This window comes from Diuraphis noxia, unplaced genomic scaffold (genome assembly GCF_037042655.1).
Source record: "Diuraphis noxia isolate RWA-SAM2 unplaced genomic scaffold, SU_Dnox_SAM2 contig0002, whole genome shotgun sequence".
Lineage (NCBI taxonomy): Eukaryota > Metazoa > Arthropoda > Insecta > Hemiptera > Aphididae > Diuraphis > Diuraphis noxia.
Window position 1 is genome coordinate 42979814 of NW_028301712.1, and position 14841 is coordinate 42994654.

At 31.3% G+C, this 14841-nt stretch overlaps 1 long non-coding RNA gene across 3 annotated transcripts in view; it reads left to right on the forward strand.

The window, feature by feature from the left end:
• The first annotated feature begins 1472 nt into the window (after nucleotides 1-1472).
• Nucleotides 1473-14841, forward strand: part of LOC149058491 (uncharacterized) — a 79433-nt gene continuing 66064 nt past the window's right edge. For all 3 annotated transcript variants that reach the window (XR_016190408.1, XR_016190410.1, XR_016190409.1), the window contains exon 1: nucleotides 1473-1608. This is a non-coding gene — a long non-coding RNA (uncharacterized LOC149058491). The remainder of the gene's footprint in view (nucleotides 1609-14841) is intronic.

Below are 14841 nucleotides of genomic sequence, written 5' to 3' on the forward strand. Positions count from 1 at the left end.
TCTATTGATATTAATGATATTATAAATATATAATAATTATTTTAGTGTGAGTAGGTATAGCAGATAACTTATCATTTATCTATAATTTTACTCTTGTATACCGGAGTATACCGACAATTACTTATTGAATATGAATATTGTTAACCGTGTGCACGTTTATTCTCACCGTATAATGATAAAGATTTACCGTCACAGAACTAATAATAAATATATATGGTACCTACATTTAAATTATTAAAAGTCTTAAATCGCGGAATTTTATATTTTATAGCAATATTATCATGTTGCGTAAAATGATCATGAAACAGTGTTGTACACAATTGTTATGGACAATAACGTAATTTCAAGTTGAAATTAAATAAATTAAAAAATTTGTTTTTTTTAAATTTATCTTCTTTACTGGTTAATTAATTTTTTATCAACTTAATAACACAATTAATTAAATTAGTTAATTTAAAAAATAATACGTCGTCGTGTTATAATCAGAGACCGGTGTTTATATATATATAGGTACCTATCGATATTTTATAATTTATTGTAGTTGAAACTAATTAAATAAGTATTTTTTTCTTAATATAGTACAGTATAGGCAAAACTATTTTATTTACAAAATATAAGCAAATTATAATATTCCTATAGATCATATGATTTATTTGACACTATATAAATGATTGTTTAATGTGTAATTGCCTAAATCAAAAATGCAAAAATTGCTAGTATGCAGTTACTGAATTTTTGACAAAATTCTATTTCAGTAGTTCATTCTTTTCTAGTTCATAGCTATAGTAAGAAGTATATACAGTCATTTTTATTTTTATTTTTAATGGAAATTTGTTGTTTTTATAATACTATAAAATGTACATTGGTGTTTATATATATAAAAAAAATTAAAGCCATTGGTGTAGTTCTGAGCATTATATGCATTTATACTCTATTAATCTCTTAAATAAAAGCTATTAAATATTTAAATTTTGTTTTTCAATGCACAAAAATGTGCACTCGACTCGGAGCATTAAAAACGAGCGTGTATACGGACTTAATACAGTCAGCTAGATTTTAACCGAATTCGTTACCACTGCGGTTTTGTCCAAATCGATAAAGTTTGTGTGTCTAATTTAGAAACCTATTGTAGATACATTACATATAATGGCTAAACGCCGTTTAGAGAAAACGGTTTTAGCGGCTTTTTATTTTTCTTAAAGAGAACCGGAAAAGACATTATTTTTTAAGCTGTTTTTTGTACGCGCTGTTAAACTGTTGTTTATCTGTGCGAGTTTTTTTTTTCGCGTTTGTCTGGTCTGACCCTGAACACCGTGCCACACACACACGCACATGCACACGGTGGGGTCACACTATAGTAGTTTTTCGACCCCTCTGGGTCTGGCACACAACTGCATAAAAAAAAATACTACTTGTACTACTACTATTACTATTATTCCTATATACATTTTTCCCCCGTGTGTCCTATTGTCGACACCCTGACCTACTAAAAAAATCGAACCAGATCGGTTCGATGTGTGCCTGAAAAATGTTGTGCGTTTGTGCGACGTCTCCTAGTGCAGGCGGACCAACGACGACAACACGAGTTTTGCAGCTACAACAATACTGGTAAAGTATATTATTATTATATATTTTATGAATTTTATGTGTAAAATAATATAAAAGCGCAATGTACGGCGTGTCGTTAAAATATAATTATTCGTTGTACATCGTTTACGACGGCTGCGATTGTATATACTTAGGTACTGTATACATATTATTTTAAATATATGTGTTTAATTCGTCTTGACGGGGATGCGCGCCACCGTCGAATTATGCTGCGCGGGGTTTGACTTTATCTTTCTCGGGGTGATAAATGAAGGCGTCGTGTATAGGATTAAAAACGCTTAATGTCTGCGAGACGCAGATTAATGTACAGTAATAAGAATTATAAAAAGACCCTTGTAATATTAATTAAAAAGTAAAAAAAAATACTTGAGTTCCCCCTCGTACCACTCGAGGAATCAAGAAATTAATGCTCCCGTCGTCGTCGTCGTTTCTTAATTTATTTTTCCTCGTTAAAACTTTTCATACCCCAGAATAATAATAATAATAATAAAAATCCACAGTAGTTGTAATCTCCGTCGTCGGAGTGGGTGTTTTTTCTTATATTATTAAACCTCGCAAAGTTAAAAAGGTGGTTTTCGTTGAAATTCGTTCCGCGGTTTTAATTGGTATCCGGTTACACAAACGCTCGGGATGAAGATCTTTTATTTATTTTTCTTAAACTTGGTTTTTTTTTTTTTTTAATTGCTTGTTGCGAAGAAAAAAACGGTCCAATTACGAGCGGCATAATGGCGGCGAAGGGGAGGAAGTTTTTTTAAAGGACTTCGTAATTAATGGAATAATTTGATCGGGAGGGCTGGAAATTAACTTGTAAACAGAAAATGAAAAACGAAAAGAAAAAAACAACCATTGAACCATCGAAAAATTTAATTATACGTTATGTATTTATATTCGCATATTATAATATTATGCATACCGAATGCATTATAATACACACAATAACACCTTTTTATGACGCATTCGTATATATATATGCGTTATTCGGTGAATGGGAGCGAAAAGCTTGATTCGAGTGGTTTGAATTTAAACTGGATAAAAATGTTAACACAAGCTCGAGAATGTATACCTGGTGTGAGAGAGTATTATTAGATTTGGGAAACGTCTCGGCAAATCGACGAATATTTATCAACATATATAATATTATATGCAAACATTCCCCGTTCGCACGTAGTAGGTACACGCAGAATAAACTACGTTTTTTTTCTACTTCTCGTCATGACGTTTCCATCGTAATAATAATGATGTATACCTCTAGATAGTGGATATACTTTTGCCCTCAAAACTGTTTATGGAAACGAAGGCAATTGAATGGCGTTTTTTCATTCTTCTACGGTATTTTTATTTTTCGCGCACGCGGATCGATATGCGCGCAGTATTTTCAGTGTCTGAAAAGAAAGCTTTCGGATGACGCGTCTTTATGAAAGGGAGCCACCGTCGTGCGGAGAACAAAAGGAAGAGGATCAGTGACTGTCGGAGATTTTTTAAACTCTACACTTTTGATTTTAATGAGAACAGTTATGGCGTGAAAAATACCAAAGGGCTCTGATGTACCGCTGCAACAGAGTACCTATATAGAAACAATAACAAACGCCGGTTGGTAATGCGGTGTATGACAAAGGGGGTAAGGTGAGGGGTCAGGTCAAATTTCAAAAGAAAATACCAAAAGCTAAAGGAAGGAAATGCGTTCATATTTTCTTTTGATTTACCAGAGCATGCAAAACGTGACTTACGTATTAAACACGCTCGTCGAAAATTGTGGTTTGAAAATATTTTGTATATACATATAATAATATATTGTATCGAGTTAAAAATGCACCACGTGGTCGTGTAGCTGCGGTACTTATTGTACATATATACGGACGATGGACTCGGAAAAATACAAGTATAACGTACGTGAGTGTGTATAATGGATGTATATATATATAAAAAAACTTTTCTTTGGCCAACTGTCAATTTCGATGTACCACGCGTGTCGTTCAGTTGTAAATCCCCCGGATTGTTGTCGTTTTCTCGTGTACTTAGCCGCATATAAGCTAAAAACGACAACGTTTGCAGTTTTCATTGCACGCGAAGAGTTTCGAGTCCATGTTAGAATCGTATATTATTATATTATACGCGTGTATCTCTGACAAAGGACACGGAAATGTGTAATAACCTCTATGTACATATTTGTGTGTGTGTTTTTTTTTTTTTTTTTTAAGCGTTAAAACGAATATCGAACCGCGTGCGATGTTGTGTATACACGACTCTGCGATGACCCATGACTATCGCTCCCAAAAAGGAAATAATAATAAACGGATAATATTATATCATATAGAAACCACGACGCACAGCATATAATGATATTATAAATTTATACGGAGTGGTCATATTATATACTATATTACTATAGTGTTTGGTATTGTTTCTACATAAACATAATACTACTATAATATAATAATGTATACCTGACCACACCATGTGAGTAAACGCATTCAAAATGGATTCGATTTCGATATTTAAATTGTACTTAGCCAAGCAATTTTCGAAATACACACAGAGACATTTATACTGTCTCACGATAGTTTTATATATATATATATATATATATCATATGTGTAGCCGTGTAGGTGATTTTATTTGTGGACAATAAAAACGGTGTTTCCGGATTCGACTGCATTAAACACGTCGTACATCGAGTAAAACGTTCCCGCACAATTTTATAGTATCATACTATCATGTTTACACATAATAATGTTATGTATCGTAAACTAGGTATTCATATCTACATAAAATACTACTAATACAAGCATAATATACATATTATAATAAAAGTGAAATTTATACGTAAGCAAATTGCGTAAAACTTCCAATTTTCTGGTCATTTCCTAGACAAGTTGAAAAATTAATGTTATTCAATACCTTTCCTTGTATTGTACAGATGTAAATGAACGTATACATATTATAATATTAAACAAGTGTTAAATTATATTAATTGTATATACAGATTAATGTATAATCTAATTAGTTATAAACAAATTTAATGCAAACACTTTTTTTTTCTATGATTTGCTAGTAGTCGCAACCGTGGACCAATCGCAGCTGGCGTCCATATGTTAAATACATTTCCATATTAATTACATCATTTTAATATAATATAATTATCTCGGTATATTCACGAACTATTAGATTATAATATTCAACAAATATTTGCGCATACATCTTGGGTTATTCTATGTTCGATAAGACAATTTTATCTTTAGTAGGTATACGTATTATGCGTATCATCCAATATTAGTCCTAGTTTATTTATTATTTTGTCGTTCTCATTCACCGGACTATGTCGTTACGTCCTCTGTTCAATTATAGTTTAATTTATTGCGACGTCACCGATCCAACATTAGTACAAATAGGACACGATAAAAAAAAAATCTTTACGACTCTTAAAGTTTGTCTGTAAGGAAATAATACCTCAATTATTCGGTCCAGTATGAGCTTTCCGTCTATTGTATAATAAATTACGTTAGATAAAGTATTTGACCGTAAAACTCGGACGTAAAGTATAATAATATGATATTATATATATATATATGCGTCACTGCTGATGATAGCCTAATACACAATAGGTACCATTAACATTTCTTTCCGTCTGGACGAAGTACATTATTTACAATTCGAATTTAAATTATGATACTGATAAACGTGTACAAGTATATTATACAGGGCGAAAGTCGTATATTTTAACCGGGCGTTGAACGGGTTTATTTCTTCGGCTATAAATGAGCAGAGCAAAACGATTTGTGTCATATATTTTATGTGAAATGATTGGCGTACGCGTTCGACGTAAAACAAATACAAAAAATAAAATCGTATACCTATTTTGGGACGTGGTTCAAAATGAAAAGAAAAATGTCACTCCATAGTATTTGTAACGCTCTTGCGCATTTGAAGAAAATATTATCCAATATAATAATATAATACAACTTATAATTGAAAAACTCGTTGTAGATAATGAATAATAGGTATAGTCGCTTAAGGAGAAAATGTTATAAACTAATATTGTACACACATTTAGGTATGTATATTGTACACGTGTAATCAAGTCGCGCTCACACATTATATTATTATAGTTTTAATAAAATAACTATACGAATATTTTTATGACCGTGACGCGCACGTAAGCGATAAAAGAAAATATAATTTAAATGTATAATAATTGTCGTATAACTTCTATAATGATAATAATATTTAATATTATTGTATATACGGAGCGCCAAAGCTCTGCTTATATTCGCCAAAAACAGAAATTGACATAAAATTGTTCTGTATCGTATGAGAGAAAAAGCAAAAAAAAACACATCTACCAGTACCAAGAACACGGTTAATATCAATACCACTATACACAAAACTGTATATTTTAAAAATATATATAATAAAATGTATAAAATATGCATAATATAAGAACAACGATATTTTGTGTCACAAAAGTCTTTTATATAATAATGTATATATATATATATATATATATATATATATACATATATACGACATAATACGTGGGTGTATAGATACGCATATCACTTAGGTACGTGATAAATATTATTTTTCGACATTCTCTCGGTCGGTTATGCTTTCTTCAAAAAATGCGATTTCAGACTGTTGTTATAATATTAAACTATATATAAACTATGTAATTAATTATAATATAGGTTTCATTAATTTATACTTGTATTTCCTTAAAACACAATGAACATTTTTAATTGTATTAATATAACCTGAATTAATTTTATCGACGAGACGACGATTATACGCTGACATATGAGAATGCCACCAATATGATAGCAATAATATTATAAAGTTGGAATTATCTGAAACGAAAAAATAAACTGTAGCCAACATTTTGTGAGTATATATTGTCAAGTATGACTATAAGAGTTTGATCGTATATCGAATTTTTTTTTACCCTTCCCCCCTCTTAAATATACCACTACAACAGTTCAATGTATCTATATAGACTATAATGAAATTAAGACATACTGATCTTGCAATAATGTAGTCCATTCAACGAGTGCATATTACCTATATTATTATATTATAGGTAAATGATAGGTTTAATTGCATAATAAAAAATATTATTATTATATATATTAATCCATGCATATAATTGGATGTGTCCTGATTAGCTGATCAATGTAGATCCTAAATTTTATGTTAGCAAGAGACTTGGCATTTGTAAATTTTGTATAGTACCTATATTCGTCAATTTTGTTAGTAGTCAATGTAAAATAATTTAATAGCTGTATTATACTATACTTAATAATAACTTTTAAGTATAAGTCTAGGATTCTTATTCATTATTACATTTTTTCCTTTATTATCCAAATATATTTGTCGATTGGTTTTCAGTTATGTCTACGACTTTTTACACTTCAACTAAATCGAATAAAACAATTGTTTTTAATCTGGATATTTTAATCAAATTGCATATTTAGATTTTTTGAATATTTACTTAATAGTAAAATCGTATTTAAATCTATAATTATGGAAGATCTGTAATTATTGATTTATAAATATGAGATTTTTAAGTGAGTTGGTAGGTTATATCGAATAAAGGTTATATCATTAAAATTATCGTGTCGGAAGTGTCGTCGACCATGGATATCTCGTAAGTCATATATAATGTTGCGTGCGGCGCGCATGTGTGTGTGTGGAAGAAAATCGCGTCGGCGGAGATGTGCCGCTGTCAGACGAGTATTGTGTGCGTGCGTGTGTGTATAATTGCGGGCAACATGGCGCGGGTCTCGTCTTTTGATGGAGGACCAATGCAAGCGCACCGGGACGGCCCTACAAATGACGCTCCTCCGCATTAAAACGCCGACGGGCACCCGCGCCTCCTGGCCACCCCTTCCACCCCCGACCATCGCCGCTTATCGTACTTTAACATTCGGCATTTCACTGTCAACTCTCAACGTCCCTTTTTGGCTAGGTCTTTCGTCTTTTTTATTTTTTTATTTTCCACCCTTTCTCTCACGTGCAACCGCCCGCACACACTGTCCAATATTATATATTATATACACATATATTATGTATATATACGCATACGTATATACACAAAAAATATAATATATTATTATTATCTCATCACATAGGTCGCGCAGCGGTAGTCTTCATTTTAATGACAAGTCCGCGAGAGATAATAATATATAATACGTATTATGTAATATAACATTACCATGTATATGTTATATTATCGTATTATATATGCAAGCGGATTATGATAATATGTTAGGTTATGACACAGTGAAAAATATTTTAGTTTTAAAATTAAAAATAACGCAACTATAATAATATGTTTATTGTAGTGCATTAGTAAATAATTCATGAATATATGCAGGTGTTTATATTTATTATACCTTATGTCATATACATATATGTAACAAATACCACTTGTTTAGCAACACTGTTGGCATTATATTACATGTTTAAAATGTTGAACTGTACAGTAAAGTATACCTGCTTAATTAGCGCATTCAATAAGTACCGACTTCATATTATTTTATTATGAACATATTATTATTATACCTACCATATAAGCAAATCTTATTTCATTTCAATATATTTGCTATGAAAATAGATGCTCCGCATATATGATGTATATTATATTATATAGAGGTTCTAGATGTGGCTTGTAGTTGTAGTTTAGGATACACAACACATAATATTATATAATATGTATAATATATTCTCTTTAATTACGATTCATGAATCTTAATTATTATTCCAAATCGTATAATAATAATACAATTATTATGTATTATGCTATACGAAAATTAATAGGTATGTATAGGTATAATATACAATAAAATAAAGTTCTGCTGTATATATACATGTTTTACCAAGGATGCGTATTTTTTTAATAATAATAAATGTTTTTAGAGTTGGTTAGGTGCATGCGGGGAATTTATCACCGAAATTATTGTAACGATTCTTATGCGTATATACATATTATAGGTACCTATACTAACACAGAATATCAGTATTATATATATAAAAGTTTTACAATTTTCGTTCACATCTACGGTTCACCCACGATCCGTGGGATAATTTAAAAAGAAAAAGTTTGTTCGAAACGTAAATAAGTACCTATATAATATACTTATTTTTAGGAATACTCGCCTTTTCCCTATTGATGAACCCATGGTAAACATATATACCTATATACATGACTGTTTTCGTGGCTTTTTCTCCGTGTATATGCCTATATAATATGTATATGCAAATAATTATTTATATTGCAGTATATGATATGAATTTAACACATGATATAATATATGTGTGTTACGGCAAGTATGTATAGTTGTATATATACATAGGTATAGAGTTTAGTATAAAAAATTAAAAACACAATTAGTAGGTATATATAAATAAAATACGTCCGCTAATTGGATCTGTTAGTTTAAGTTTCACTGAACTATATAATATTAAAATTAGATAATATATTAGATAAAAAGGTATATTTTATTATATTTTATTATAATATATTATTTTATGCATGTTAATATATATATATATTTTTAAAACCATCATTTCACATTTCAAAGTGCGAAGTTTCTTAGATCAAAATATGTTATGGATTTTGCTTGTTTATACAGTGCACGTAATATTATTATACTTATGTGTTATACTGTTATAATATCATAAGTTGATCAATATTAGATATTATGGTAAAAATATCTTTACTATTAAATACATATAACTTACAAGTAGATACTTACCTATCGTACCAACTACTTAAACTCATTTATAATACCTACAAATATAAATTTAAAAAGAAATTTAGCAAAATTAATAATAAACCACGAGCGAATGGTTTTCGTGTTTACCCGTTTTGTGTGAAATATTTACCTAATTACATATTATACGAATGAGTGAGTGGTTATATAGACTAAAACTTCTGATCCGAAGACACTTTGTGCATATTCTTGTGTATAATATAATTTTAAAGTCGTGTTTGCAGTCCGATGGCCATCTTCATAACTCCGAGTGCAATTAATCCAATGAATTGTATCGCATTTTCTTCCTCCACGCGGGTCCGCGTTAAAAACCATTACACTATACTTATTACGTTTTATACATCGAAATCTCATGTAATAATATATATAAATAATAATATAACGACGGTGCATCTTCTCGCGAAAAACACCCTCGTTATCTTTCCGAACAATAAAATTTCGATTATCTCTGTTCGAGAGTAGTACGGCGGAGGACACACAAAAAAAAAGAAAAGATATACACGCCGCACCACTGCCGACCGCGCCCCTCCGGTGTGAGTGGAGAAAATTACCGCCATAATTTTCCCGGTCAGGCAAAAGACGATAGTGAAGAAGAAGAGTAAAAAAAAAAAAATCTAATTTAAAAATCTCATTAACTTCCTCGGTCTCCTGCTTATTCATTTTACACGAGTTTTTTCGGGCGAGTGGAAGTATCCACTCACTTCTCACGCACACCCCCCACTGGCCCCACCCCTGCCGTCTCCTACCATGTCGCCAAGGGGGGTTTTTTTTAATGAATATTAAAGTTGTACGCGATGACGAAAAATTAAGAACTCTCGAGCGACTTTAGTTTTATAGTCGAGTGCGGTAACCGCATCCGAATAATAATAATAAAAGTTGGGAGTTTTTTCTTCTTCGTCGTCGTCTTATCGTTGCTTCTATACCCTGTGCACGCGGAGACGGTTATTAATTTTGAGTCATTAATTTCGTTTGGAATAATAATCGTAAAAAAGAAAAAGTTTTTCGTGAAAAAAAAAAATCATAAATTTTTACTCCGCGCGACCGGTGTCTACGTGCTATGTGAGACCGGGGGTAGTTCTCAAAAGTCGAGAAGCGTAACGATATTCGTCTTAATTAATGTTGGTGTATACTTTTTTAACGAGCAGGTAATCAATCAACGTTCTACTTTTATAATTTTCTTACGCTTTCCCTTCCTCCGGAAAATATATAGGGGATAACTTTTGCGAAAACCGTTTTCCAAAACAACCCGATGACAAATTACTGCCAATTAAACAGCCGTGGGCGGACACATTTTTCATTTTGTCTCTCACCGGTACGTTAATGAGATTTCGCGTTCACGTAATTGCAAACAACAAACACGATTTTTCATGCACAGTCCGTGGGGATGTCCAAAATAATTGTAAAAAAATAAAAAAAACAATGATAATAACGATAATAAAGAAAATGAAAAACTACAGCATTGCGACAGTGTAACGCGACTATTTTACTGAACAACCGTAACAATCAAGCGTTTTGTGTCTTAAAAATCATTCCAATGTGGATATTACTACATTTATCATTTATGTATTATTATTATTCCCTGCTTGCCTGGGTGAAAAAGCGATTGAATTCAAATTCAGACACCGACGCTGTTTGAAATGGTTTTTCTACGTCCATCATAATAATATTATTGTTATTTAATACATCTCGTCATTTAGACCATACGTTTTGTTTAGATAATAAATATTATGATATCAAATTTTATATTTAACATAAATTTAAATTTCATACAATATTTTATATTCTTGCATAGTAAGATGTAGGTATTTGTAAATAGTGAGTGAAGTAAAAGCGTATTTGGTATGTCCGGGATATGTACATTATACCTATTTTGGCATTTTTTAGGAAAAACTTATAATTCAATAATAACTAAACTGCAGGCACATTTGTAGTTTTTAGTTAAACTTTTTATGTATTTATTACTTAATATAAAATAATTTATTGGATCATTAATTATACCTGACGATATTATTTATATTTTGTGATTTTATTAATCATGTCGAGTCCTAAAAATAATTATCGATTAATTAAACACTGAACAAATCAAATTTGAATAAAACACGAGATTTTTAAAATTATTTAAAAATGTAAAAGAAAAATTTAAGTAAATGATACAAGTTTAGTCATTTCAGAACTTACACTCTGGATTACAATAATTAAGTGATTCTTGTTTTCAAACATAACAGATTCAAATGATATTTAGCCGATGACAATAGCCACAAAGGTGTTCTTATGAAAATGGTTAAAATTAGTTCAGTTTTATATATTGTTTTTAAACGATATTACCTATTATAATAATGTTAATGCGGATACACATTGTATACATTATAACGGCCATAGTACACATTGCTGTATTAAAATCGTGCATAAAATGATATAATATCATATTTAAATTACATTCGTGCTAGGAATATATTAATTTAAACTTTGTATATGGATTTTTTTTTATTTAAAATCAAATTTGTATTAATAATATACTAACTTCATAACACAATACATCAATATTCAATAACGTATATTTTAATTCTGTTGTTTATAGTGGGAATATAAAAACTATATTACAGAAAGATAATAATAAGTATAAAATACAAGAATATTATGTTATTTATTCGAGTACCAACATCATATACCTATAATATAAGAAGATATAAAATATATTTATACACCTAGACCAATATGAATGAAATACTAAGAGATACCTAACTTAGTGAATATTTTTATAATTTTTCAATTATTTAAATCCATAATCAAGTATAAACACTGAAATATATTATTATGTTTTGAGTTAAAATACAATACTTAATACTTATTATAATATAATGTACGTAGGTACATTTGTATTATGTGTCAGGTTATGTCTTATCCTTTTAGTTACATAGTATTTAAAGCGGTGGTGTGGTTGAGAAATTGGTAGTTAGAATATCTGCGAAAAATGAAACTGTTTATATAGAAAACGTTCCGACTGACTCATTTTTAACTCTTATGAATTATGAAATTTTTTTATATTTACTTTACTACAAATCCTTAAACTATACATGATGTTTTTACGTAAGAAATATAAATCAAATGAAATCCGATGTACCGATTTTTTTTTTTTTAAATTAAATCGTAAAGTAAACTTTATTTTGTTTTAAGTGCTTTTACGTTTCTAAATATAATATAACCATTTAACGTGGCCTAATAGTTGAAAGTACTGAAACGTTGTAAAAACAATAGAACAAAAAAGTTTTGTACCTTGGTGAAAATTTAAAGTGATTTTAATATTTATCTGTCCCATCGTTTACTGTTATTATTATATTTTCACCTTAATTATTGGGTTCCGAAATCAATAATTATGGTTCTTGGTGAAATCCAAACTGTACGCACACAAACGCAAAACTTCACCTATCATAATATTATATGAACGAAATAGGATTTTTGACGAACACTGTGGCAATTTGTGTTGGTATTTCATTTTCACCCAGCCACCGGTATTACTTTTTTTTGGCTCTGCGAATATTTCATCTTATTCTTACCGTTTTCCCTCTCGTCCCACTACACCGTACCTATACACGCACACGCACACACACATATATTTTTATGTGTCTGAGTGTGTGTGTGTATATACATGTATTAGAAATTGTGTAAATATATATACTTATACATACAATATCATCAGCACCACCTCCACCACCACCACCACCACCATCACCTGCACACCACTACCACCATTACACTGACTCTCCCACCACCGTGCATAGTGCACAGCGCTCGTCTGGTAGAATATTCTCGTCGCGTATACGTGTGTGCGTGTGAGTGTGTTCGGGAATATACATGTACGCAACCGAAGGGATGGCATCTGCGCGCGCGGCGCGAGAAAGTAGCCTCGTTAAGATTACATATGGAAAACAGGAGGGCGACCGGTGACGCGGGGGGAGGGTGAACAGCGACGCTCACTCTCTCCCGTGCGGGCGCGCGCGCGCACACACTACATGATGATGACGAAAGGGGTGGGTGGTGGCGGGTGAGTAGTGAAAGGGTCCCCGGGATCCCTTCGCATTTCGCATTGGCGCAAAAGGGAGTTAAAATAAAAAATAAAAATAAAACCTCCGAATATATATATATATATATATTATACACAGTGTTGTATATGTGCGCTGCTGCTGCTTCTTTCACTTTCTGTTGCTGCCGCTGCTGCAGACAAAACCAAATTCCGTTATTGATTAATATCCGCCACCGCCGTCACCCCTTCCCCCTGACTGTCAAACTTTACCCCCAGCCCACCGTTCACAATATATACATACGCGTACGTATACGAATATATACATGCATACTCACGCATATATGTATATTATGTTCACGAGGACGAGAGAGCGTCACACGAGCGCGCACGTTTTTAATGCCGCGTTCTACACTCTGTGGCAGTGACGGCGGTCCCGACGACCCTCGGGGTCGAGTAGGAGGAAAACGCGAAAAGAGAAATAAAACAAAATGTCTTCCCGAACCCCTCGGCCGTATCACACCACACCGCGGCGTATTTTCCTATGCGTATATTATATATACATGGCATATAATATCTATTGTATGTATCGAGAAAAGAAAGGCAGGCAGAGAGGACCGCCGCCGTTAGCGTGGAAAATATTTATCGGTATATATATAGGTATCTACATACAATTATATTATATTATTATATAATAATGTTGTGTGACTTACAATCGCCGCTTAATAATTACAGCCGAACAATTATATTCTACATTCAAGTTTTCTTGACTAATTAGAAAAATATATAATTATGTTTTATCGTAAAGGTAGTGGGTATGGGTGCAGGGAGAGAAGTGCTTGAAAAGTAAAAACCCTTAAAACGAATACGAGTCCAGTACATAATTAATAAGCTAATTATTTCAATCGATCGCGGATCGGTATAATAAAGAATAATTGCCTACATTTTTGGTTCATATCGAACATTTTATGAGTTAAATTATATACGTCTTTGAGAAACTACGCATATACCAATAAAAAAAAAACCCAACAGCGTACGTCTAATGTCACATATACATTTCGCATTTATATTTTTATAGTTTGCTGTCATTTTAAAAACATTTTCACTCGTAATGATTTATGAACAGAACGATTAAAATATAATCACCGTTTCTGAATCGACGGTTTCATTATGTATAACAACTGTATTACTCCATTACGGCTTAAAAAAATAACTATTTATAAAGAAAACGCTTATGAAAAAGTTAAGTTTTTAATTATAAATATTTTATACTTTGAGTGCTTGAATGTATTTTATATCTTTTTTTTTTTCATTTAAAGGGATACTTTTTAATAAACAATAATATCTTTAATCTTCAGCAAACTTTTAAAAATATTTAATACTGCATTCAAAGGTATTATGGGTTGGAGTTTTATTTCCTATTAAAAAATGCATTAAAAATATTTA